Source organism: Thamnophis elegans, chromosome 12 (genome assembly GCF_009769535.1).
Source record: "Thamnophis elegans isolate rThaEle1 chromosome 12, rThaEle1.pri, whole genome shotgun sequence".
Taxonomy (NCBI): Eukaryota; Metazoa; Chordata; class Lepidosauria; order Squamata; family Colubridae; genus Thamnophis; species Thamnophis elegans.
Genome location: NC_045552.1, coordinates 10,916,707 through 10,944,383, shown reverse-complemented (window position 1 = coordinate 10,944,383; position 27,677 = coordinate 10,916,707). Strand labels below are relative to the sequence as shown.

Below are 27,677 nucleotides of genomic sequence, written 5' to 3'. Positions count from 1 at the left end.
GCTGGTGGATGGGATAGGTGATTGTTCCCTCACTTGTAGAAGGCAAGTAATTGTAGGAGATGACAGAAATGTCTTGGTCAGCTTCGATCAGCACCGCCTTATTAAATTTGTCACTCCCCACCATTGCTAAGGACTGTGGTAATTGAATGGAAATGACTTCTCCTTCATTGATGGTTTTGTGCAGTATTGTATTGCTTGTTGACACCTTAATATTTGTCACAAAATTATATCCAGAGATGTACAGCTCAAGCTTTTCAGTAGCTTGCCCAGGATTGTGATTTTGCATGAAGGCAGTAACAAAACTCTTCCCCCGGGAACTTAAATGACAAGTTCCTGAAAAAAAAAGAAGGACTCTTAGGAGAGGATAGATCTTGTCATACATTAAATTAGAATACTTCCCAATCTTTAGAGCCGAGGTGGCACAGTGGTTAAATGCAGCACTGCAGGCTAATTCAGCTGACTGCAGTTCTGCAGTTCGGCTGTTCAAATCTCACCGGCTCAAGGTTGACTCAGCTTTCCATCCTTCCGAGGTGGGTAAAATGAGGACCCGGATTGTTGTGGGGGGCAATATGCTGACTCTGTAAACCGCTTAGAGTGGGCTGAAAGCCTTATGAAGTGGTATAAAAGTCTAACTGCTATAACTGCTATTTACTCTTGTTTCTGGTTGTCAGAAAGTCAAGAATGAAGCCAGGTACATAAGAGCCATTGGCAACTTCAGATATCTAACCTCTAGGTGAAAATGTTAAAGTTTTATCACACCATCACCCGCTTCTCCCCCTTCTACATTTTAAAAAATATATCAATCACATCGACTTTAGTGACAGTGCAACACCTCCCTCTATGCCCATGTGACCTTCAGACAGGACAAAATGTCACACTATGGCCCCTGAGCATCTTTTACTGATTGGTATCATTGGTTTAAGACAATATGCACATTTCACCTTTTCCCCTTGGTTTGGATTGTCTTCCCAGTGGATAAATATCCTAAGAATCGTATTTTGAGATAACTCTGAACCTGGCAGGTATTCAGCAGAAAAGTCTCATGGGGCTGGTAGGAAGAAACAGAGATTTTCGGAATTACAGTATAGACATATATTGACTTTGGGATGTAAATTTTATTTAATTATATTATTTATTTGAATTTATTGAATGGCATGGTGGCCTAGAGGTGGAGTTCTTTCCTCATAGTCAGGAGGCTCTGAGTTCAATTCTAGGTGGCAGCAGATATTCCTCCCTTATTTTTGTATTATTATTTTCTTTGAGTTTATTTATGACCTTAGATTCTAAAAAGGTAACCTCTTTGCAAAGATCCCCAATAGAATGTTAGTCAGATTTTCATATTTCCCAATAGATTCATTTAGACATTGTCAATTTAGAAGTAATATCCATGGAAATAATCACCAGTAGTATAGCAAGAAAAAGAATGCTTTAGATACTTATTCAGTGTTTGATGGAAATATTTGTGGTTTGAAGCCATTTTGCACAATTTAAAACCTCAACTGTATAACACAATACTGAAAGAATAAACTGAAAGGAAGTTCACCAGTAAGAACTTTTTAAAATAATGATCATGAAAAATAATATGTTTCCATATACATGCACATATATCTCTGGTACTGGATGAAGGTAGCCTGCATGTAGTCCTCGCCTTAAAACCATTTGCTTAGTGATTATTCAAACATACAACAGCATTAGAAAAAAAGGGACTCCTGAACTGTTTTCAAACTTATGACTTTTGCAGCATATTTATAATTGCGGCATCCCCATGGTCACATGATCAAAATTTGTGCCCTTAGCAACTGGTATAAAAGAAGCATTCTCCCTTGATTATCATTTGTAACCTTCCCAGCTGGCATCTGACAAAGAAAGTCAATGGGGGAAACCAGATTTTCCTAGTGATACCATGCTTTACTTAACCAATGTGGCCAAAGAGGTTGCAAAATAGGCACAAATCCCATAACAACTGTCATCACTTAGCAGCAGAAATTGTGTTTGTAAGGTGAAGACTATCTATATATTTGCTAACCTCATAGTCGTATCCATCTTGGGAACAGCCACAGGTTTCCACAGAAACACAGGAAAGGCCATCAAAGAAGAAGCCGGCATCGCACTGGCATCCTTTTGCACAGGTGTCCGGGCATGGATCAGGGTTATTGATCTTGGCACAACTAGTGGGGCACAGGTTGGCACAGACCCTGTAGTGGCTATTGACTGGGCAGCTTGGAACTACATTGGAAAAAATAAATATTGATACGGTGGTTCACCAACAAAATGGCGAATGACAAAATCGCGCCCGACTAAACCACGGTGATAAAACCGCGTGTTCTAAAGCGCTCCAACGAATGAGCGCTGAATCGCGCCAACAACAGCGCGGAGACAGAAGCGCGCTGTAAAACTAAACCTAAAACTAAACCTAAACCTAATCCCTAACGCTAAACGTAACGCTAAACGTAACGCTAAACCTAACCCTTAACCTAACCCTAAACCTAAAGCTAACCCTAAAGCTAACCCTTAACCTAACCCTAAACCTAACCCTTAACCTAACCCTAAACCTAACCCTAAACCTAATCCTAAACCTAACCCTAAAGCTAACCCTAAACCTAACCCTTACCTTAAGTTAAATCGGCTTTCTGTCTCCGCGCTATTGTAAAGCGCCCTTCTGTCTTCGCATTGTTCTTTCTGCACTGTTGTCGCCGCAGTGATGACATCGCGGTTTTAGCGACGCGGTTTAGTCGGGCGCGGTTTTGACGTTCGCCCTTTTGTCGGGTCATGGATACGGTACATATTAGTTGACATTTCTTGGGTGTTACTCAAGGCAGAGGAAAATGGAATGAAGTGGATATAGCTACCAATTAATTGTACTGTTCAGATTTCCACAGGATTCCCTTTAAGGATCTGAGACACATTTTATATTTTTATTACGAAGGGTTTTTTTGCACTGAGATTTCAATATCAGTTTTCAATGTCAGCAGACATGAGCTTTGTCCAGCCTTAGAAGCAGCTCTGGACCTATGAACTGAGCTGGCTTTGAAAGCTGAGTTGATTTATGGTTGGAAACAAGCTCACACTTTCCAATCAGTCATTCCAGTTATCAGCAAGAAACCCCACATAGTGCAATGTACTTCATATGAATGGCAAGAGGAGAGTCTTTAGTAATTTATCTCATGCACTTTTTTAGTAAACTGAAAGTTAAAGAATTTTCATTACTTCAGGATCTGGGGGAAATGGGATCAGAGTATTCATGTGAAGCAATATCAATAGCAGTAGACTTATATACCGCTTCATAGGCCTTTTCAGGCCTCTCTAAGCAGTTTACAGAGAGTCAGCCTATTGCCCCCAACAATCTGGGTCCTCATTTTACCCACCTCGGAAGGATGGAAGGCTGAGTCAACCCTGAGCCGGTGAGATTTGAACCGCTGACCTGCTGATCTAGCAGTAGCCTGCAGTGCTGCATTTAACCACTGCGCCACCTTGGCTCAATGGTCAAGCAATGGTCCCTGCATTCTCACAATAGCCAAAGGGAAGGGGTGGAATGTGTGAGAGGGATCTTTGAGAAGAGAAACTTGCAGGCAGAATTATATATCCCAAAGTGATCCCTGATAAAGATGAACAACCTGTGTGTCCATTCAAATCTAATAACAACATAAATAGCTTCATTAATTTATGAGGATACGTACCTGAAGAACAAAGAGCAGCAGTACCGTAGCCATTATCTTTAACACCTCCAAAGACAAAAAGTCCAAATGGAGAGTTCTCGTGTTCCACTAACAGGGCACGATCTGTTATTTCCACGTCTTCTTCCGCCCATGAATATTTGGTGCCTGGGATCTGTGTCCACAGGATCGTTCTGCCTTCCATTGTGATCTGACCAGATTCTGACGTTTTGGCTATAATCATGGCGTAATTTGTAAAGTCCTTCATTCCATAAATGTGATATGAGTTGCAATAGCATGTTATGGCAGGGATGTTCATGAGGAAAGAGTTATAGTAATTGACTCCTCTTTTGGCACCAGTGAAAAAAAACAAAACTTGGATTCTAGCATCAGCAGAGATAAAAAGTGGTTGAGAGGCCGGGATCTCAAGTTGAACCACTTCTCCAGCCACCAGAGTACGAGATTCTTTCCTGGAGCTGGACTGATATTTGAGTAAAGTGTTCTCTGCAGAAACAATATAGGCAATATCAAATTTTGTCTGGAAAGAAAGAGGAGGGACGATGAAGGTGGTTCCCCAGCTCTGAACTGGCAGGAGCTGCTCAACAATATGATCACAGTATGTGAACTTGGAAACACAGGTATGTCCACTCAAGACAGCCACAGGTTTAGTCGATTCAATCCTGGTGCCTGATAAATCTTCTGTGCTTTGCAGCTGAATTGCTCCAAAGGCCTCGAGGTCAATCATCAAGATGGACCCAGGACCATAAACCTTGCTTTTGTATCTCACAGTGCCTTTCAGGTGGATGGTCACTTTTGTGAGAACCTCATGGGCTATGATAGCGAATTCTTTTGTGCCATTTCTTATGGGGGTGACCACATAATATAACTGTCCCAGTTGGTGGATGGGATAGGTGATTGTTCCCTCACTTGTAGAAGGCAAGTAATTGTAGGAGATGACAGAAATGTCTTGGTCAGCTTCGATCAGCACCGCCTTATTAAATTTGTCACTCCCCACCATTGCTAAGGACTGTGGTAATTGAATGGAAACGACTTCTCCGTCATTGATGGTTTTGTGTAGTATTGTATTGCTTGTTGACACCTTAATATTTGTCACAAAAATATATCCAGAGATGTACAGCTCAAGCTTTTGAGTAGATTGCAAAGAGTTGTAATTTTGCATGAAGGCAGTAACAAAACTCTTCCCCCGGGAACTTAAATGACAACTTCCTGAAAAAAAAGAAGGACTCTTAGGAGAGGATAGATCTCATCATACATTAAATTGGAATACTTCTTCATCTTTATTCTTGTTTCTGGTTGTCAGAAAATCATAAGAGCCATTGGCATCTTCAGATATTTAACCCCTAAGTGAAAATATTACCGTTTTATCACTCCATCACCTGCTTCTCCCCCTTCTACATTTAAAAAATATATATCAATCACATCGACATTAGCGACAGTGCAACACCTCACTCCATGCCCATGTGGCCTTCAGAAAGGACAAAATGTTACACTATGGCCCCTGAGCATCTTTTACTGATTGGTATCATTGGTTTAAGCCAATATGCACATTTCACCTTTTCCCCTTGGTTTGGATTGTCTTCCCTGTGGATAAATATCCTGAGAATCGTATTTTGAGATAACTCTGAACCATTAAGAACCCCTTTCAGCCACCGTTCTAAAACAGCTGACTGAGGAATTCTGGGAGTTGAAGTCCACACTGTCTTGGGCTATAGTCCTCAAGCTACAATTATCTTTCCCCAAGGATACTTAGCCAGTGAACATAAAGGAATGAATACTTACCCTTAACACAGGTCAGGACTCCTTCTTGAAGGCGGCAGGTTTCATCAGCGGCACAAGAGTGGGCCTCACATAGGAGCCCTTTACTGGGGATGCAAGTACATTTTTCCTGGCAGGTATTCAGCAGAACAGTCTCATGGGGCTGGTAGGAAGAAACATAGCTTTTCGGAATTACAATATATACATATATAGACTTTGGGATATAAATTTTATTTAATTATATTATTTATGTGAATTTATTGAATGGCATGGTGGCCTAGAGGTGGAGTTCTTGCCTCACAGTCAGGAGGCTCTGAGTTCAATTCTAGGTAGCAGCAGATATTCCTCCCTTATTTTCTTATTATTATTTTCTTTGAGTTCTTTTAGCTTTTAAAAAGGGGACATTTTTGCAAACTGTCATAAGAGAAAAAAAATGTCTCTGGATTTCTAATTTCCGTATAAATTCATGAAGATGCTGTCAATTTAGAAGAAATATTCAGGGAAATAATCACCAGTAGGTACGTATATCAAGAAAATAATACTTTAGATACTTCTTCAGAATTTGACATAACCATTTCTGGTTTTAAGCTACTCGGAATGCTTTAAAACCTCAGCCACATAACATAATACTGAAAATACTTCTTTTTGTGAAAGAACAAAGTGAACTTGCGAACAAACTGATTTTTTTTAGTTCATCACTAAGAAAAATCAGAATATTGATCATGAAAAACCATAGGTTTTCATATACATGCACATATATCTCTTGTGCTGGATAAATGTAGCCTGCATGTAGTCCTCGATTTAAAACCATTTGCTTAGTGATTATTCAAATATACAACAGCATTAGAAAAAAAAGGACTCCTGAACTGTTTTCAAACTTATGACTGTTGCAGAATATTCATAATTGCGGCATCCCCATGGTCACATGATCAAAATTTGTGCCCTTAGCAACTGGTGTAAAAGAAGCATTCTCCCTTGATTATCATTTGTAACCTTCCCAGCTGGTATCTGACAAAGAAAGTCAATGGGGGAAGCCAGATTTTCCTAGTGATGCCATGCTTCACTTAACCAATGTGGCGAAACAGGTTGCAAAATAGTCACAACTCCCATAACAACTGTCCTCACTTAACAGCAGAAATTGTGTTTGTAAGGTGAAGACTATCTATATATTTTCTAACCTCATAGTCGTGTCCATCTTGGGAACAGCCACAGGTTTCCACAGAAACACAGGAAAGGCCATCAAAGAAGAAGCCGGCATCGCACTGGCATCCTTTTGCACAGGTGTCCAGGCATGGATCAGGGTTATTGATCTTGGCACAACTAGTGGGGCACAGGTTGGCACAGACCCGGTAGTGGCTATTGACTGGGCAGCTTGGAACTACATTGGAAAAAATAAATATTGATACGGTACATATTAGTTAACATTTCTTGGGTGTTACTCAAGGCAGAGGAAAATGGAATGAAGTGGATGTAGCTACCAATTGATTGTACTGCTTGGATGCTCCATAGGATTCCCTTTAAGGATCTGAGACACATTTTATATTTTTATTACGAAGGGTTTTTTTACACTGAGATTTCAATATCAGTTTTCAATGTCAGCAGACATGAGCTTTGTCCCACCTTAGAAGCAGCTCTGGACCTATGAGCTGAGCTGGCTTTGAAAGCTGAGTTGATTTATGGTTGGAAACACCCTCAGATTTTCCAATCAGTCATTCCAGTTCTCAGCAAGAAACCCCACATAGTGTAATGTACTTCATATGAATGGCAACAGGAGAGTCTGTAGTGATTTATCTCATGCACTTTTTTAGTAGACTAAAAGTTAAAGAATTTTCATTACTTCAGGATCTGGGGGGAATGGGATCAGAGTATTCATGTGAAGCAATTGTCCCTGCATTCTCACAATAGCCAGAGGGAAGGGGTGGAATGGGTGAGAGGGATCTTTGAGAAGAGAAGCTTGCATGCAGAATTCTAGACCCCAAAGTGATCCCTGATAAAGATGAACAACCTGTGTGTCCATTCAAATCTATTAACAACGTAAACAGCTCCATCAATTTATGAGGATACTTACCTGAAGAACAAAGAGCAGCAGTACCGTAGCCATTATCTTTAACAACTCCAAAGACAAAAAGTCCAAATGGAGCGTTCGCATGTTCCACTGACAGGGCACGATCTGTTATCTCCATGTCTTCTTCAGCCCATGAATATTTGGAGTCTGGGATCTGTGTCCAACTTATCGTTCTGCCTTCCATTGTGATCCTACCAGATTCTGAGGATTTGGCTATAATCATGGCATGATTTGTGAAGTTTTTGATTCCATAAATGTGGTACGAATTGCAATAGCATGTTATGGCAGGGATGTTCATGAGGAAAGGGTCATAGGAATCATCTCCTCTTTTAGCACCAGTGAAAAGAAACACGACTTGGATTCTAGCATCAGCAGAGATAAAAAGTGGTTGAGAGGCGGGGATCTCAAGTTGAACCACTTCTCCAGCCACCAGAGTACGAGATTCTTTCCTGGAGCTGGATTGATATTTGAGTAAAGTGTTCTCTGCAGAAACAATATAGGCAATATCAAATTTTGTCTGGAAAGAAAGAGGAGGGACGATGAAGGTGGTTCCCCAGCTCTGAACTGGCAGGAGCTGCTCAACAACATGATCACAGTATGTGAACTTGGAAACACAGGTATGTCCACTCAAGACAGCCACAGGTTTGGTCGACTCAATCCTGGTGCCTGATAAATCTTCTGTGCTTTGCAGCTGAATTGCTTCAAAGGCCTTGAGGTTAGTCATCAAGATGGACCCAGGACCATAAACCTTGCTTTTGTATGCCACAGTGCCTTTCAGGTGGATGGTCACTTTTGTGAGAACCTCATGGGCTATGATAGCGAATTCTTTTGTGCCACTTCCTGTGGGGGTGACCACATAATATAACTGTCCCAGCTGGTGGATGGGATAGGTGATTGTTCCCTCACTTGTAAAAGGCAAGTAATTGTAGGAGATGACAGAAATGTCTTGGTCAGCTTCGATCAGCACCGCCTTATTAAATTTGTCACTCCCCACCATTGCTAAGGACTGTGGTAATGGAATGGAAATGACTTCTCCTTCATTGATGGTTTTGTGTAGTATTGTAGTGCTTGTTGACACTGTAATATTTGTCACAAAATTATATCCAGAGATGTACAGCTCAAGCTTTTGAGTAGGTTCTCCAGACTTGTGATTTTGCATGAAGGCAGTAACAAAACTCTTCCCCCGGGAACTTAAATGACATGTTCCTGAAAAAAAAGAAGGACTCTTAGGAGAGGATAGATCTCGTCATTCATTAAATTAGAATACTTCCCCATCTTTATTCTTGTTTCTGGTTGTCAGAAAGTCAAGAATAAAGCCAGGTACATAAGAGCCATTGGCAACTTCAGATATCTAACCCCTAGGTGAAAATGGTACCGTTTTATCACTCCAACACCCGCTTCTCCCCCTTCTACATTTAAAAATATATATCAATCACATCAACTTTGGTGACAGTGCAGCACCTCCCTCTATGCCCATGTCACCTTCCGACAGGACAAAATGTCACACTATGGCATCTTTTACTGATTGGTATCATTGGTTTAAGCCAATATGCACATTTCACCTTTTCCCCTTGGTTTGGATTGTCTTCCCTGTGGATAAATATCCTGAGAATCGTATTTTGAGATAACTCTGAACCATTAAGAACCCCTTTCAGCCACCGTTCTAAAACAGCTGACTGAGGAATTCTGGGAGTTGAAGTCCACGCTGTTTTGGGCTATAGTCCTCAAGCTACAATTATCTTTCCCCAAGGATACTTAGCCAGTGAACATAAAGGAATGAATACTAACCCTTAACACAGGTCAGGACTTCTTCTTGAAGGCGGCAGGTTTCATCAGCGGCACAAGAGTGGGCCTCACATAGGAGCCCTTTACCGGGGACGCAAGTACATTTTTCCTGGCAGGTATTCAGCAGAACAGTCTCATGGGGCTGGTAGGAAGAAACAGAGATTTTCGGAATTACAATATAGACATATATTGACTTTGGGATATAAACTTTATTTAATTATATTATTTATTTGAATTTATTGAATGGCATGGTGGCCTAGAGGTGGAGTTCTTTCCTCATAGTCAGGAGGCTCTGAGTTCAATTCTAGGTGGCAGCAGATATTCCTCCCTTATTTTCTTATTATTATTTTCTTTCTTTTAGCTTTTAAAAAGGTGACGTTTTTACAAACTGTCATAACAGAAAAAAAATGTGTCTGATTTTCTAATTTCCCAATAAATTCCTTTAGATGCTGTCAATTTAGAAGAAATATTCAGGGAAATAATCACCAGTAGGTACGTATATCAAGAAAATAATACTTTAGATACTTCTTCAGAATTTGACATAACCATTTCTGGTTTTAAGCTACTCGGAATGCTTTAAAACCTCAGCCACATAACATAATACTGAAAATACTTCTTTTTGTGAAAGAACAAACTGAACTTGTGAACAGACTGTTTTTTTTAGTTCATCACTAAGAAAAATCAGAAATTGAGCATGAAAAACCATAGGTTTCCACATACATGCATCTCTTGTGCTGGATGAATGTAGCCTACATGTAGTCCTCGACTTAAAACTATTTGCTTAGTGATTATTCAAATATACAACAGCATTAGAAAAAAGGGACTCCCAACCTGTTTTTAAAGTTATGACTGTTGCAGCATATTCATAATTGCAGCATATTCATAATTGCAGCATCCCCATGGTCACATGATCAAAATTTGCCCTTAGCAACTAAAAGAAGCATTTTCCCTTGATTATCATTTGTAACCTTCCCAGCTGGCAGCTGACAAGCAAAGTCAATGGGGGAAGCCAGATTTTCTTAATGATGCCATGCTTCACTTATCCAATGTGGCCAAACAGGTTGCAAAATAGGCACAAGTCCCATTACAACTGCCATCACTTAGCAGCAGAAATTGTCGTTGTAAGGTGAAGACTATCTATATATTTTCTAACCTCATAGTCGTGTCCATCTTGGGAACAGCCACAGGTTTCCACAGAAACACAGGAAAGGCCATCAAAGAAGAAGCCGGCATCGCACTGGCATCCTTTTGCACAGGTGTCCGGGCATGGATCAGGGTTATTGATCTTGGCACAACTAGTGGGGCACAGGTTGGCACAGACCCGGTAGTGGCTATTGACTGGGCAGCTTGGAACTACATTGGAAAAATAAATATTGATACGGTAGATATTAGTTGACATTTCTTGGGTGTTACTCAAGGCAGAGGAAAATGGAATGAAGTGGACGTAGCTACCCATTGATTGTACTGCTCAGATGCTCCATAGGATTCCCTTTAAGGATCTGAGACACATTTTATATTTTTATTACGAAGGGTTTTTTTACACTGAGATTTCAATATCAGTTTTCAATGTCAGCAGACATGAACTTTGTCCCACCTTAGAAGCAGCTCTGGACCTATGAGCTGAGCTGGCTTTGAAAGCTGAGTTGATTTATGGTTGGAAACACCCTCACACTTTCCAATCAGTCATTCCAGTTCTCAGCAAGAAACCCCACATAGTGTAATGTACTTCATATGAATGGCAACAGGAGAGCCTTTAGTGATTTATCCCAGGCATTTTTTTTAGTAGACTGAAAGTTAAAGAATTTTCATTACTTCCGGATCTGGGGGGAATGGGATCAGAGTATTCAGGTGAAGCAATGGTCCCTGAATTCTCACAATAGCCAGAGGGAAGGGGTGGAATGGGTGAGAGGGATCTTTGGGAAGAGAAACTTGCAGGCGGAATTATAGACCCCAAAGTGATCCCTGATAAAGATGAACCACCTGTGTTTCCATTCAAATCTAATAACAACGTAAATAGCTTCATCAATTTATGAGGATACTTACCTGAAGAACAAAGAGCAGCACTACCGTAGCCATCAGATTTACGAACTCCAAAAATGAAAAGTCCAAATGGAGTGTTCTCGTGTTCCACTGACAGGGCACGATCTGTACTCTCCACATCTTCTTCAGCCCATGAATATTTGGTGCCTGGGATCTGTGTCCACCGGATCGTCCTGCCTTCCATTGTGATCCTACCAGATTCTGAGGATTTGGCTATAATCATGGCATAATTTGTGAAGTTCTTCATTCCATAAATGTGGTATGAATTGCAATAGCATGGAACCCCCCGCCAACCTATACAATATGGTGAAAAAAACAAATAAGAATTCCATACCGCATCGGTCGTCGCGCGGGTTAACAAGGGCCGCGGCGGATGTTGGGGTCCCTGGACATCCGTCGACAAGTGGGCTACAAGTGGACCAGCCAACAAAACGACAAAAATATAGTGCAGATGAAAACCGTGCCATAGTGGCCTGTTACTACAACTCAGAGCCAGAAAAAAGAGGCTATTTAAAGCGAATGTATGAATTATGGAAACAACAATATCCAGATTCAAATGTTAGTGAACAACGACTAGCAGATCAAAGGCGATTTATTATACGGAATAAAGTGTTTAGTGAAGTTGAACATGAGGAAATTCAGGCAAATTGCAAAACCCAAAAAACAATATCACAAGCGGAAATAACTGATATTCAAGACACAACTAAAGACATTATAGTAGAACTCCCAGAAGAAGCTCTCGGAGAGGAAATAACATCACCACCACTAGAACCAGTTATCACTGAACCAACTGATGAACTAACTCAAAAACAAAAAGAATTGAAGGATAAGATCATGGAGCATTTTCTGCTTAATGAGGAAAGGCAACGTTTACCATCACTAAAAACTGTGCCTAAGAAAATTTTGGCCCCTATCATGAAAATGGTTAATACAGTGTTTTCAACAATTGAACCGGGATCCATCTTGGAAACAAACCAGTTAATGTACAGCGCAGCTGTAATAGTCACTAATGAACTAGGCATTAAAATTAAAGTACCTAGTCACACAACAGAAAAAGCATCAAAGCCAAAGTGGAAAATCCGTTTAGAACAAAAAATCAAAAAATTAAGGGCAGATGCTAGTAACTTAAAGAACATGCATGAGCAACGGCTTAAAAACAACAAAATCATAGATCGGCTAATCAGACGATATAGATTGGATACAAGAAACATCAATGAAGCTGTAGAGATTGTAAAACAGCAGATAACAGCAACAGCTAGAAAAATTGAAAGATATGAGGCACGAATCACCCAATATAAACAAAATCAGCAATTTCGATCAGACCAACGGCGTTTTTATCAAAGTCTTAATGTAAATGGTGACACCAAAAGTGAAAAACCAGAAAAACAGGCCACAGTTGAATTCTGGAAAGAATTGTGGGAAAATGCAAAGGACTACAACAAGGAAGCAAAGTGGATACATGACTTTGAGAAAAGCATTGGCAACAAACAAATGCAAGTATTAGAAATAACAACTGAGATGGTCAAAAATCGAGTTAAAAAGGTAAAGAATTGGACATCACCTGGAAAGGACCAATTACATGGTTTCTGGCTCAAATATCTGACCAGTTTACATGCAATATTGGCCAGGCAACTGAATGAAATTTTACAAAAGGGCCAAATTGATGAATGGTTGACAACTGGAAAAACATACTTGATTCAGAAAGATCCAACTAAAGGAACAATACCTGAAAACTACAGACCAATAACATGCTTGTCAAAAACCTTCAAATTACTCACAGGCATTATTGCAGATAACATGATGGATTATTTGGAAACAAACAACATCTTGCCAGTAGAGCAAAAAGGCAACAAAAGAAGGAGCAGGGGCACCAAAGATCAGCTTCTAATTGATAAAATGATATTAGAAAATTGTAAGAACAGAAAAACGAACTTGAATATGGTCTGGATTGATTACAAAAAGGCATTTGACTCACTGCCACATAGTTGGAGCATAAAATGCTTAGAAACAACTGGCATTAGCAAAAATATTACATCCTTTACTGAAAAGGCGATGAAACAATGGAGAACTGAGTTGGCAGTAGGGAATGAGATCTACGGAATGGTTAATATCAAGCGAGGAATTTTCCAGGGTGATTCACTTTCACCTCTTCTCTTCATCATCGCAATGATCCCACTATCAGTAATCTTTAAAAAAAAAATGAAATTAGGCTACCAAACAACCAAAGAAGCTGAAAAAATTTCACATTTACTATATATGGATGATTTGAAACTCTATGGAAAGTCAGAAATAGAAATCCAATCATTGACAAACACAGTCCGAGTATTCAGCACCGATATTTCAATGCAGTTTGGCATGGAAAAATGCGCCACTGTATTCATAAAAAGGGGCAAAATCACTGCATGTGAGGGAATTGAAATGCCCAATGGCCAATTAATTAAATGCAAAGAAAATGAAGCCTACAAATACTTAGGCATTTTTGCAGTTGGATAACATCAAGCATGGAGAAGTAAAAACTATTGTCAGGCGAGAGTACAAAAACAGACTTAGGAAAATTTTAAAATCTAAATTGAATGGTGGAAATACAATCAAGGCCATAAATACCTGGGCAATACCAGTTATAAGATACACAGCTGGTATAGTTAACTGGACACAAGCTGATTTGGACGGTTTGGACCGAAAAACCAGGAAACTAATGACAATGCACTACAGTTTACATCCACGTGGTGATACTGATAGACTATATCTGCCCCGAAAATCAGGTGGCAGAGGATTATTACAAGTGAAGCAAACAGTTGAAGAAGAAAAACATGGACTGGCTGATTATTTAAAAGAAAGTCAAGAACATCTATTAATCGAAGTAAAGAACAAATATCTACTGAAGGCCCAACAGACGAAACAAGAATACAGAAAAGATGCGATAAAATCAAGAATGGAGAGTTGGCAGAACAAAGCACTGCATGGCCAATTTCTGGAAAAAATAAAAGATAAAGTGGACAGTGAACAAACTTGGTTATGGTTAAAAACAGGTACATTAAAGAAAGAAACAGAGTCACTAATCCTGGCTGCGCAAGAACAAGCTATCCGCACAAATGCCATCCAGGCCAAAATCGAAAAATCCTCTGATGATGCCAAATGCAGACTTTGCAAAGAAGCTGATGAAACTGTTGATCACATACTCAGCTGCTGTAAAAAAATCGTGCAGACTGATTATAAATTGCGGCACAATTCAGTAGCACAAATGATCCATTGGAATTTGTGCAAAAATTATAATATTAAAACAGCAACAAACTGGTGGGAACATCAGCCTGAAAAAGTCACCGAAAATCAGATGGTCAAGATCTTGTGGGATTTCCGTATACAAACCGACAAAATACTGGCGCATAATACACCAGACATCACACTGCTTGAGAAAAATAAGGTCACAATCATAGACATCGCAATACCAGGTGATAGCAGGGTCGCCGAGAAGGAACATGAAAAAATTGCAAGATACCAGGACTTAAAAATCAAAATTCAACGACTATGGCACAAACCAGCAGTGATAATTCCAGTGGTAATTGGCACACTGGGTGCTATACCAAAAGCACTGGAATTACATTTAAAACAGTTAAAAATTGACAAAATCACCATCAGCCAAATGCAAAAAGCCGCACTGCTTGGATCTGCACGCATATTACGAAAATACGTTACGACGTCCTAGGCCCCTGGGTGGGGCCCGACTAGTAACCAATGCCAAATCCGGCGAAACAACTGGCCGCTGTGATACAATTGTATAATAATAATAATAATAATAATAATAATAATAATAATAATAATAATCCTAAATTATGAATTAAATGGTCTTCCTGTCTCGGTATTTAATTGAGGTCCATCACAGCAAGGAAGGAACCCAGAGCCAACATTTGGCCATCAAAAAGAACCACAGCAAATATTTTCCCAATAGATAAGAAGGGGTTGTAATTTTTCCTGATCAAGTACATTTAAATGCTTGAGGACTTATGGCAAACCTGTCAAAAAATTGAAAAATGTCAAACGTGATACTGCAGTGTCAAAATGCCTCCCTCAAACAACAGAGACAATTTTCTACCCCACCCCGACCCCCATCTAGGCTATCATACTGGGAGGCAGGGCCAAGGCTGGGCCTGAAGTAGAGATCTGGGCCTCAACTTCAATTCTAGTGTCTATGGAGATTCTCAATTATCCAGGTCATGGTTGTCCCAAAGGTGTGTTCCAAGGGCAACTGGACTTAATTTTTTTCCTTGAAAATATTTCACTTCTCATCCAAGAAGCTTCTTCCGGAATAGAAGCGGAATAGAAAGATTTATGGTGTTTGTAGTTATCTGGATGTTACATTTTCAAGGAGAAAAAAGAACAACAAGAAAGTCTCTGAAGACTTTTGGAGAGTCTCTGAACGGGGTGTGCTTTTGTATGGTTTTGAACCATACAAATGTTTTGTGGATCGGCAGAAAGACGAGATGCGAGCCAGGACTGCCGAACAAGAGGTTTATTTACAAGCACTATTTACAGGCGATTCAGCACCATCCCTGCTTGACAGCTTTTTAAACGAGCTGTCAGAGCAGGGATAACCAATGGGCGCGCTTCAGCGTCTAGCAACTGATGACACTGCGCCTAATCCAATCAGGGCGCCTCTAGCGGCTAGCAACAGGCGATGTTGCGCCCCAGCCAATCAGGACACAGCCTGGCTTGTTGCTAGCTGCCTGGTCATATGTCGAGGACTTTCCGAGTCCTCAACATTTTTAAAAGCACCTTTGGCTCTAGTACCCCAGAAAAAAGGCTACCTTAGGGAACAGCGCAATTTTCCACCCTGCTCAGGGCTCCTCAGGAGCTTACCTGAGGGGAAAGGTGAGCACATTGTTTACCTTTAGGTGGTGTTTTCTCTTTTTGGAGAGGCCTCTGCGGCCTAACAGAACCTGCTCCAGGACTCACCAGGCCTTCATTCTCGAAGTGGCTTTGGTGAAGGCTCTGCAGCCTTCAAAACCACACAAAAGTACACCCCGTTCAGAGACTCTCCATTCACCCTCCATTCTCACATGGCCTCCACAGCCTCTAAAACCCCTGCGACAAAGGGGCATGCTTTGGAGAAGAGATGTTGGGGGTTGGCGAACTGGCATGTCACCCAAAATGTCATGATGTGTCTCTTTTGACACGTGTGGGAAGCCCCCCCTCCTAGAAGAATGAAATATTTTGGGAAATATTAAAAAGAGGCAGAATATTTCATTTCCCTAAATGAGAAATAGAGAAATATGTTCTTAAAAGTGCTGGCTTCCTTGGTTTGTTTTCCATCTTGTTTAACAAATACAATTAATCCTAGATCCTGGCTTCCTTAGTCCTGTCTTGAATGGATTACCAAATCTGCATTTTTAAAAAGGTGGCCTCCTCAGTTTCTGGGGGTGTGGGGAGAGGAAGACTGAGTTTCCTTTCTGGCTTTTAAGAGCACATTTCTCTATTTCACATTTAGGGAAGTATAATATTCTGCCTTTTTTAATACTTCTCAAAATATTTCATTCTTCTAAGAGGGGGGCTTCCCACACACACGTATCATAGGTTCACCATCACTGTGCTAGAGGGAGAGTAACTTTAAAATAAGGTGACCAGACATCCCGATTTCAGCGGGACAGTCACGCTTTATAACAATTTGTCCTGTTTCCCGGGCGTTTTTAAAAAGTCCCGATTTTCTGGCTTCATGTTGAAAGCCCAGTGGATTTGCTTAAGAAATCCTAACCGGGGCAAGACAAAAGACACCCTGTCTAATCCCTCTCTTTGTCTCAGTACTTTAATTGAAGATATTAAAACGTTAAAGCCCTGCACCCCTTTTACCTCGTTTTATAAGAAAAAATGACCAAGTACCATAGAGCTGCAGGAAACACTTTGCCTAGAGTAGTAGCAACTGTTCCTTCCTGGATTTCCCGGATGGGAGGGGCACGGAGGTTGGAGGTCGGCTCGTGTGGGGAAAAATGGTGGCTTCTCATTTTTCTTTGAAAAATATTTCCCTGGGACTATTTCACCATTTTAATTTGCTCAGTTCTTTGTATTAACATCTATATCATTCTGGATTGACTTGGAGTTCCTGCCTACTGGTAAGTGAGCTGGGTTTTTTTCTTTTATTTTTTAATGTATTTTAAAATAATGTAGGTTTTTAAAAATGTGCAGTTGCTGTTTTTTTTTATTCAAAACAATATGTGTAACACTATGATGTGCCATGGAAAAAATCATTGAATTGATATTTACCAGGAAAGCAAATTTGAAGCCTTCCTGTGGAGCAATTGTATACTTCTGGTTACCAGATGTTAGCAACAAACAACAAAGAGATGATTATCACCTAATTTTGCCAACATGATGAGATATCCTGGACTATTTGCCTAGTAGCTGTTGGAGACAGAATGCAGGACTAAATTGAGGCAAATATCTGAAGTAGCAAGAATGGTTTTTGTTCCCAAAGCAAGGTTAAAAAAAAAACCTGAAAGAACAAAAGGGTTTTTTTAGGGTATTTTCCTGATCAAAACTATAATTGTTTCTTCATGACACCCTTAATCACAAATAGTCAACTACACTTCATTCTAAATAGTTTTATTTCCTTGATTGTATGTGGTTACTCAAGTCCAAAAACTGAGTTAATTGGATAAACTCAGCTCCACAATTTACTAAATATACAGTTACAGGAATTTCATGTATAGTATGCTGTCTCTTAGGGTTTATTGAACATAGGAGAATAATATGAGAGGGATTTGATGTAAAATAAGCTCTTTTAATGAATTCAAGATCAACACAGCAGACATGGGAGTGAACATAATACACACTTTAACAATATTTTTTTTCTTTTAGCCATCAAATACTGCAGCAAGTGTGTCAGTAATAATAGCAAGACAAGCATAGGATTTTCCAGCCAGGTTAATTTTACTTTTTTATGGTTTTGATGTTGTATTTAATTTTACCTGTATTAGAAACTTATGAAGGCTGTGCAACATTTTGAGGTGGTATAGAGTATGTAAAGGCATGAATACAGTAGAACCTCTGGTCACAACAATAATTCATTCCATAACTTTGGTCGCAAACTTATTTGGTCATGAATAAAACCTAATTTTGGAAATTTGGTGCTTATAAAAAAAATGGTGCAGAAGGGGAAATCAACAGGGGGGGGTGTGTGTGAATATTTTGGTCAGAAGCGTTCGTGACCAGAGGTTCTATTGTATAACATCTTTGTTGCCCTAAAAATGTTTTTCCTTAAAATTGGAAAGCATCTGCTTTAAAAAGTTGCAGATGGTGCTATATTTATCATTTCACATGATCCAAAGCATTTTTTCTGATGCTTACTATATCCTTATTGTAATTATTATCATTAATTCTAATCTACTGATTATAGATAAGATCTTTTGGTCAACCTGCCAGAATTAGGTAATTAGATAATTCTGGTAGGTGTGTGTGAAGCAATATTTCAGGTTTAAAAAAATATTCCTAGGAGTTTTACAGTCTGAACATTATATGTGCTTGCCTGCTGGTAAGTGAGCTGGGTTTTTTTCTTTTATTTTTTTTAATGTATTTTAAAATAATATTTTATTTATTGTGCATAAGATTTTTTAAAATAGTTTTATTCTGTGTGGATTCTTTTTTTAAATTGTCTTAGACTATTTAAAAAAAGATTCTATCCAAAATACAAAATACCAGCTGCAGTTATTCACTTAAGAACTGTGGCAAGAAAGGTGGTATAGTGACTAAAGTTACAATGGCATTGAAAAAAGTGACTGCTGACCATTTTTCACACTTAGCGACCATTTTCACACTTAGCGACCGTTGCAGCATCCTCATGGTCACATGATCAAAATTTTGATGTTTGGCAACAGGTTCGTATTTATGATGGTTTCAGTGTTCTGGGGTCATATAATCACCTTTTGACAAAGTCAAATGGGGAAAACAGATTCACTTATGTTACTAACTTATCAGCTGCAGTTATTCACTTAAGAACTGTGGCAAGAAAGGTGGTATAGTGACCAAAGTTACAATAGCATTGAAAAAAGTGACTGATGACCATTTTTCACACTTAGTGATCATTTTCACACTTAGCGACCGTTGCAGCATCCTCATGGTCACGTGATCAAAATTTTGATGTTTGGCAACAGATTCGTATTTATGATGGTTTCAGTGTTCTGGGGTCATATAATCACCTTTTGACAAAGTCAAATGGGGAAACCAGATTCACTTATGTTACTAACTTATCAGCTGCTGTTATTCACTTAAGAACTGTGGCAAGAAAGGTGGTATAGTGACCAAAGTTACAATAGCATTGAAAAAAGTGACTGATGACCATTTTTCACACTTAGTGGCCATTTTCACACTTATCTACTGTTGCAGCATCCTCATGGTCACGTGATCAAAATTTTGATGTTTGGCAACAGTTACAATTTATATTTGTAAATTGTAGTTATGTTGAAATAAAAAAAATATTACAATACTATTTTTGAATGGTATGAAAATTTTTGTTGCTCCATATAAAATTTTTAATCAACCCCCCCCCCCCGCCCCCGGTCAAAGGTGTCCCTCTTTACCAATCTGAAAATCTGGTCACCTTACTTTAAAACGATCTTGAGGAGAAATAGTTCCAAGCTCAGCATTCCCTCCATATGCGGGCAAATACAGAGATACCCCAAAATTCCTTCCATGCATTTCAAATAACAGAAATATACATCAAACAGTCCAGTTTACTCACCACAGATTTGGGCCAAACCTGCCAAAAGGAGCAGAAGTCTTCTCAGTGCCATACCTACAAAAGGAGAAGAGATTAAGGATTCTTTTTTTCTCCCTGCACCGACACATCCTGCACCCCCAGATCCACTGGGGAAACGAAGCCCAGCTGTCACCATGCAGACATCATTAATGTAACTGGCATGAAATTTTAAAGGTGAAAAGATGATAATGAGTTTGTCAAACCATGATTGACAGCCAGTTTGATGTAGCAGTAAAAGGCACCAGGCCAGGAAACAGGAGGCTGGGAAAAGGCCTGAGGAGACGGGAGTGCAACCAGTACATTGTTCCGGGGCCCATGGAGCTCAAAGGGAAATTTGTTTTTAAATTTTTACAAAGCCAAATTTTTTAAAAGAAAAACAATGTTGGATAGATACTTCATACTCTATACTCTGTGTGCTCAGCAAAACCGCCTTGCAGTCTTGTTTGACATAACCTTTATTGAATGCATTGCTTATGTATTTTGTTTCATTATTGTTTATAGACTAATGTGTATTATTGTTTTTATTATCTTTTAGAGAAGTGCCTGTTCCTCTTTTTAATTTATTTGCAAGTATGTTTGAATAAACGTACAATTATGACATTACTGATTTTTGTGCCCATGTGTAGGAGGTTGTGTGTGTGTGGGGGGGGCTATTAATCTTTTTCCAGCCCTTCATAATCCCCTCGGTGGCCCTGGCTGGGAGTTATAACTCTATAATAGTCCTGAAGCAGTTGGTGACAATCCACTCATCAGGAGTCACGGGTAAATTGAAGATATCGCTCCCAAGTATAACTATTATTAATGATGATGGTTGGGGGCACATTATGCAATGATCCACCTCTCTGGAGGAGCCTGTGTTGCTGGGGAAGATGGAAGGGAAAAGGATGACCAGCAGCAAAGTGCATAAGCTCAGTTATACTGACGATGGGACACCCGTGAAAGTCCAGATAAAATCAAAGTGGTCATTAAGAAATGGCACAAATTTGATAGCAGATCAATAATCAGTCAGTGATATTTAAAACCACCCCAAAAATATTCTTTATTTTTTGAACATTTGGTTCCATATGAGACATTGGTATCAATAGGAGGGCAACACAAGGGGTGCTAGAAGTTTCTGGAAGGGAAAAGGGTTACATATAGTGTGTTATTAGACGCCCCCTTGAGGGTGTTAGGCAAATCAATCCAGGGATTAAAAAGCCCGCCAAAAGTTAAGGTAGCTGGTGAGGTAAATTTAAGCAGCCAATCAGCCAATCATGAACTGCATAAAATGCCTGTTGTGAGGAGATTTGGTGCGCTTGCTTTAAGGCATTAGTTCTGAGCAGAAATATTTTTTTTTGAAATGTTCCCGTCCATCTTTGTGTGATTATTTGGTATAACTCACATTAGATGAAATAAATGACTCAACTTTGGTCAAAGCCAATTAATATATGAAAATGCCTCACTGTTGCAGCCTATAGTTAAGGGACTAGGCCTCGTGAGGCTTTTGAGAGAATCTGAATCTGAATAGGTCTGGGTGAAGTAAGGAAAAGTTACTCTCTAGGCTTTACACTTGCCTGCATTAAGCTGACAAAATGCCCCCTTTAATCTATGAGCAGATATGTGTAGGACTGGGCTTTACGGCCAAATAAGTCATATGTAGGAAAATGTAGCAGGTGCTCTCACAAAATGGCTGCCCTGATGAGTGCATGGGCATCGTTGGCAATTGGAGTTTTGGTCAAAATGTGTTATGGCATCATTAAGGTGACCAGACATCCCTCTTTTGGCGGGACACACCCGCTTTCCAATGCATTTTCCCACGTCCCGCCCGCTTTTTTAAAAAGCACGCTTTTTTTGGCGCTCGCAGCTCCCGCCCATCAGCTGCTAGCTTGTTGGGCTGGCTCATCGTTCTGTTCTCTATCCTACCTCCTACCTACAAATTTAAGCCAGCCCAGCCTGCCACTCACAGATTGGATTGGCCTGGACTCCAGCCAATCAGTGAGCTGGCTGGGATGGAAAACGCGGCGTGCTTAAAGTTTTCCATCCCAGCCAGCTCACTGATTGGCTGGAGTCCGCTTAGCATGCCGCATGAGTCCCCCGCCCATCCGTTGCCGCTCGCATGGGCGGGGTAGCGTAGCGAGTGAGCGGGAAGCGAGCTTGCCTTTCCAGCTCCACTTCCAGACAAGCTGTGGAAAAACCTCTGCGAAAAGTGCCACCTGGGGCCGCCGCTTCTTCTCCGAACTCAGAGTAAGTGACGGGCAGGGCGAGTGAGGGGGTGGTGGCGGGATCGCCGCCCGCTGCACTGCAGCTGACTCACCCCGGGCCGGGCGGGCTGGGAGGCTCTGGGCGTCCGGGCGGGAAGAGCACAGAGAAAGGCAGAGCGGCGCTCGACGCGACTCTGCTATTTCTGCTGGAGGAGTCCCTAGATAGGGAAGGCGGGTGGCGAGGCAGAGCAAGGGAGCGCAAATGGCGGATCCCGGGCTCATATGCAGAGGGAGCTCTCCAGGCACAGGAGCGCTGGAAAAGTGCTCCGCTCATGCACCCACCGGGACGGAGCACGCTCGCTCCAGCCCTGCCTGCCGGCACAACTTTGAAGTGTTGGCTTGCCACTTGCCTTCCACTTCGGCCCGCGCGGAAGGCAATCCAGCCCTTTCAAAGTCATGCCGGCAGTTTAGAACTCGCCCGCCATTCAGCGAAAGATGTTTCGCTGAATGGCGGCTGAGGGGCACGCTAAAGTGCCAGCATGAGTTTGAAGGGCTGGCTTGCTGCTTGCCTTCCACTTCGGCCCGCGCGGAAGGCAATCCAGCCCTTTCAAAGTCATGCCGGCAGTTTAGAACTTGCCCATCATTCAGCGAAACATACTTCGCTGAATGGCGGCCAAGGGGCACGCTAAAGTGCCGGCATAGGTTTGAAGGGCTGGCTTGCCGCTTGCCTTCCACGTCGGCCCACGCGGAAGGCAATCCAGCCCTTTCAAAGTCATGCCGGCAGTTTAGAACTTGCCCGTCATTCAGCGAAACATGACTTTGAAGTGCTGGCTTGCTTGCCGCGTTTCCCTGGGGCCTATCCTCCACCTCCTCCCAACGGAGGGGCGCCCTAAAAAAAAAAAAAAAAGGAGCCAAGCCGTTCCAAAGATGTGAAGGGAAGCAACCAGATCGCAGCGAGGAGAAGGAGGAGGAAGTAAATACAAGTATAATAAATACAAGTATTTATTATACTTGTATTTATTATACTGTGGATTTGGTCTGCATCAACCTGCCGCCTCCCCTCACCAGGCAAATCGCGGTGAAAACTCTGGGTGAGTCTCCGCGGAGAGCTTGGCGGGCAGCTGGCTGGACTTCTAAGAGGTGGGGGGGAGGAGCGGCAGCTCCTTGAAATGGAAAAAGGCTTGCTTCCCCCTCCCCAATGAGACGCCTTCCACGATAATAGGAGAGGAGAGCTAAGAGAACAGGGCGGGGGTTGGGAGAAGGCATGGGACCGGGCTCGGATTTGCCATTTGAGAGAGAGAGAGAGAGGAAGGGGGAGAACACGAGTGTGTGTATCCCTCCTTCCTTCAGCCCAACACTCTAGCCCGGCTTGGCTCCTGCTTCGTCTGTCCTGCCTCTTCGCTTCTCTGTTCGATTGTTGAAAGTGGGAGCCAAACCGGGTCATTCCTTCCAAGAGGCAAGTTTCCGTTCTCTTAGCTACGTTCTGCCTTGTGATTGCTGTCTCCAGGCTCTCCTCTCCTATTATCATGGAAGGTGTCTCATTTGGGGGAGGGGGGGCAGGCCTTTCTCCATTCAACAGATCCAATATACAGAGTTTTATTTTTTGGCCCTAAAAATATTGTCACTGAGGATGACAGAAATTTCTTCATCATTGCTATTGGCCTCAAGTAGCAAATAATTAAACATGGTTTTTAGTGTACTTAGTTAGCTATCTGCTTTTTAACATTACATGGTATCAGTTTCAAGAATGCATGCAATCCTGAAAATTTGTAACAAACTTGTTGAAGGGCCTATGAAATATTTTCTAGTTTAGTGTAGAATAAGTATTCTTAATAAAAGAAAAAGTCATTTTTATTTAATCAATTGCATTCCTGTTTATAATGGCATTAATTAACTAAACTGGAAATAAATCTATGTTTTGCTAGAGTTTTAAAATTAAAAAACCTTACATTTTGTTGCTATTATTTTAATCAGAGTTTTGCCAAGTGAAATTATATAATGGTTCCTCATGTCTCTGTAATTTTCTAAATCTCATCCAGAAGTACCACAGAATCTGGCATTTTCAGCAGAATGATGCTGATGCTAATAAAACATCCTGATTTTTGGTGAAAGGATGGAAAGAGGAAGGAAGGAGGAAGAGAGATCTAAAGAGCAGAAAGACAGAAGGCAGATAGGCAAGAGGAAGGAAGGAAGGAGAAAGAATGGAAAGGAAGGAAGGCTAGAAGGAAGAAAGAGGGAGGGAGGGAGGGAGGGAGGGAGGGAAGGAAGGAAGGTGAAAGGAGGAAGGAAGGAAGGGTACTTCCACTTGTAGGCCTGGGACTGAATGCAGGAGGAGTCTCTCCATAGGATCAGCTGCTCCTCTGATCATGGTCTATGAAAATGTTACTGCCTGCCTGATGCAAATTTAGACAGATGGTGCTTTGGGCTGCCCCTCAAATCCCCCCTTTACTCCTCCCCCTGTAGAATTCAGCCCCCTGAGTTTTGCCTTTGAGGGGCATGTGTGGTTATGGCGGATGGCAGAGTCAGCTGGAGGTTGAGAGGGGATTGGGGCTTTTGTCCGCCTGTGGAGTTCTCCCCATGGACAGGATGGGATGTTGGCATGAAAGGGATCCGGGCACAATCTCACCTGTTCCAAGTAAAGTTGCCTTTTGCAATTGGCTACCGGTAATCCTCGACTTACGACCAGGATTGATCCCCCAATTTCTGTTGCTAAGGGAGACGTTTGTTAAATGATTTTTGCCTCATTTTGCGACCTTTTATTGCCATGTTAAGTGAACCATGGTGGTTGTTAAGTCAGGAACATGGCTGTTTAGTGACCAAAATTACAATGGCATTGAAAAAAGTGACTGATGACCATTTTTCACACTTAGCGACCATTTTCACACTTAGCGACAGTTGTGGCATCCTCATGGTTACGCGATCAAAATGTTGATGTTTGGCAACAGATTCGTATTTCTGATGATAGTTTGAAATGGTGACAGTATAAATTATTGCTGGTGTAATACTTAACAATGGTTTTTAAGGATTTCTTTTATTTATAGAATACCTTTTTTATTATTTTGGGGGGATTTTTACTTTTAAATTGTTTATAAAATGTATTTACTACAAGAAATGTTCCTTTTTGCAAATGTGATCTTTGCAAATCTTTGTGATGCAATATGTTCAGACCAGGTTTATGTGTCTCAAAGTGGCTGCTATTCTATGGGCAGGCCAGGTTGGTGCAAGGCAGCTTTGCCAGATTTGGTGTGTTTCACCCTCATTGAATTTTATATCGTATAAAGAATGGAAGGAGGAAGGAAGAGAAAAAAGGAGGAAGGGAGTGAGTGAGGAAAGAAGAGGATGGAAGGAGGGAGGAAGGAAGGAAGAGAGGGAAAGAGCAGAAGACAGATAAGGTGAAGGTAGATCAGCAAGAGGAATGAAGGAAGAAGTGAGGAGTCTCGAGGAGGGGGAAAACATTTAGTGACCAAAGTTACAATGGCATTGAAAAAAGTGACTGATGACCATTTTTCACACTTAGCGACCGTTGTGACCATTTTTCACACTTAGCGACCGTTGCGACCATTTTTCACACTTAGCGACCGTTGCAGCATCCTCATGGTCACGTGATCAAAATTTTGTTTGGCAACAGATTCGTATTTATGCTGGTTTCAGTGTCCTGGGGTGACCTTTTGACAAAAAATTTTTTTTTAATCAAGCCCCCCCCCCCCCCCCCCGGTCAAGGGTGTCCCTCTTTTCCAATCTGAAAATCTGGTCACCTTAGGCATCATAGCCCTCATGGATGCTTATAGGTGGGTGTTATTGGGCCCAAAATGCTTTTTTTTAATCAAAACAAATCAGTGAACTGTTAGAAGCTTAAATAGCTTAAATAAACAGCAAAGTTGGAAAGTAATCCCCAAGCTGCATACAGTATTGAATTTTCAGATCCACACAGTATTCATTGTGGGGTTATAAAACAGCTAGTCTCTACTTCAAATTTGTGCTTCAGTTTCAGTAGATAAATCAATTCAATATGTACGTCAGGCATGCACAAAAGTCCATGAAATTTTTGAACTCATTTGAGTGCATTTGATCTGATCTGAAGCAATAAATTGATCCAGAAATTTGGTTCATGTATTTAAATCAAAGGGCCAATTTGGTTGCATTACCTTCCAACTGAAGATTCCCATACCTGTAATATTGATTGATTTCATGAAAGAAAATCAGACGTGTTCAGAGAAAAACCCACACTGGACTCAACCCCCAACATTTGCACAAGAACCCATGCAAAATGCAAGCAAGCACTCACATTTGTTAAAAACAAATCTAGAAAAACCCAGCACGCTATTAAGCAAACAAATCAATTGAATGACACACATTGACACTAAGGGAAGCAGCACAAAGAAGCACAGGTAGAAGTTTACATACTGCAGGAAAAATACCTACCATATACCCTTCTTCATTGTTAGGATTCCCACCAGCCCACAGCTTTAAATTTCAAGACTAGTCTATATTTCTCAGAGTGACACCATTGTTAAAAATGGAAGGAAATGAGTTCTGCTTTCTGCTTTTTGGAGAAAAAATGGTGACAAATAAAATCAGACAAAGGGAACCAGGCAAGATCTACAGTGGCACATTGGTGTTTATCATTAATTGGTTCTGGGAGGTGCAACAATTACCAAAAATGATGACTACCAAACAAGTTTTTCCCATAAGGAATAATGCAAAGAGTCACAAAGCTGCCCACACCAACAATTTCTAGCGTGTGCATTGAATACCAAACAAACAAATGTTGAGTGCCAGGACAAAATGTTCAGGTTAAAATGTGTTACCAAATTTGATGAGCTTTAAAGCAGTTGAGTACACAGGTACCACTGGATTCTGATTTCTCTAAATTGTGAAGTAAAGAAAATCAGGCAGCAAAGTTTACTTAGGTCATCAAATCCTTTGGAATAGAATTTTCAATTTTCTAAAACCTGAACTGATCAGAGCCAGTGCTCCATCCTTCCCTATATAGATACTTTAATAGACACATAGATGAGAAACTTGGAGCAGAACCTCATTTGGTAAGGTAGAGTGTTCTCCTGTTCTTCACTGCCAATATTTGCCCCCCATAAATTCTAAATTCAAAGAGAAACTGTTCAGAAATGCAAGATGATAAGGGGAACAACCTGAAGCTAAATTGAGATATCTCAAGTATCATATCTTGTTTAGTTTCTGGAAGTCACCTAAGGCTCAATGTGAAGAAGTCTTGCTTACCTTCAGCCCAGGAAATCAGCCTTGGTCTGACAGAGAAAGAAGAGAAGGGAGAATTCTTCTCCCTCTATTTTTAATCAGTGGTCCTTCTCCTTTTTATAGATGCAGAGTTCAAAACAAGTTATCCAATGAATTTCTGTGGAATTATCAGTCATTCCCCAAGGACTGGGGTTATTACTTGTAAAAATGAAAGGGAAAGCTTG

The 27,677-nt window shown here is 40.9% G+C and overlaps 1 long non-coding RNA gene across 1 annotated transcript; it reads right to left on the bottom strand.

The window, feature by feature from the left end:
* Positions 1–292: 292 nt before the first annotated feature.
* On the bottom strand, positions 293–27,536 carry LOC116515210. The gene is made up of 3 exons (XR_004256219.1): positions 27,478–27,536; positions 20,045–20,098; positions 293–333 (listed from the first exon to the last, which is right to left on the bottom strand). It is a non-coding gene; the product is annotated as an uncharacterized LOC116515210 (long non-coding RNA).
* Positions 27,537–27,677: the final 141 nt, after the last annotated feature.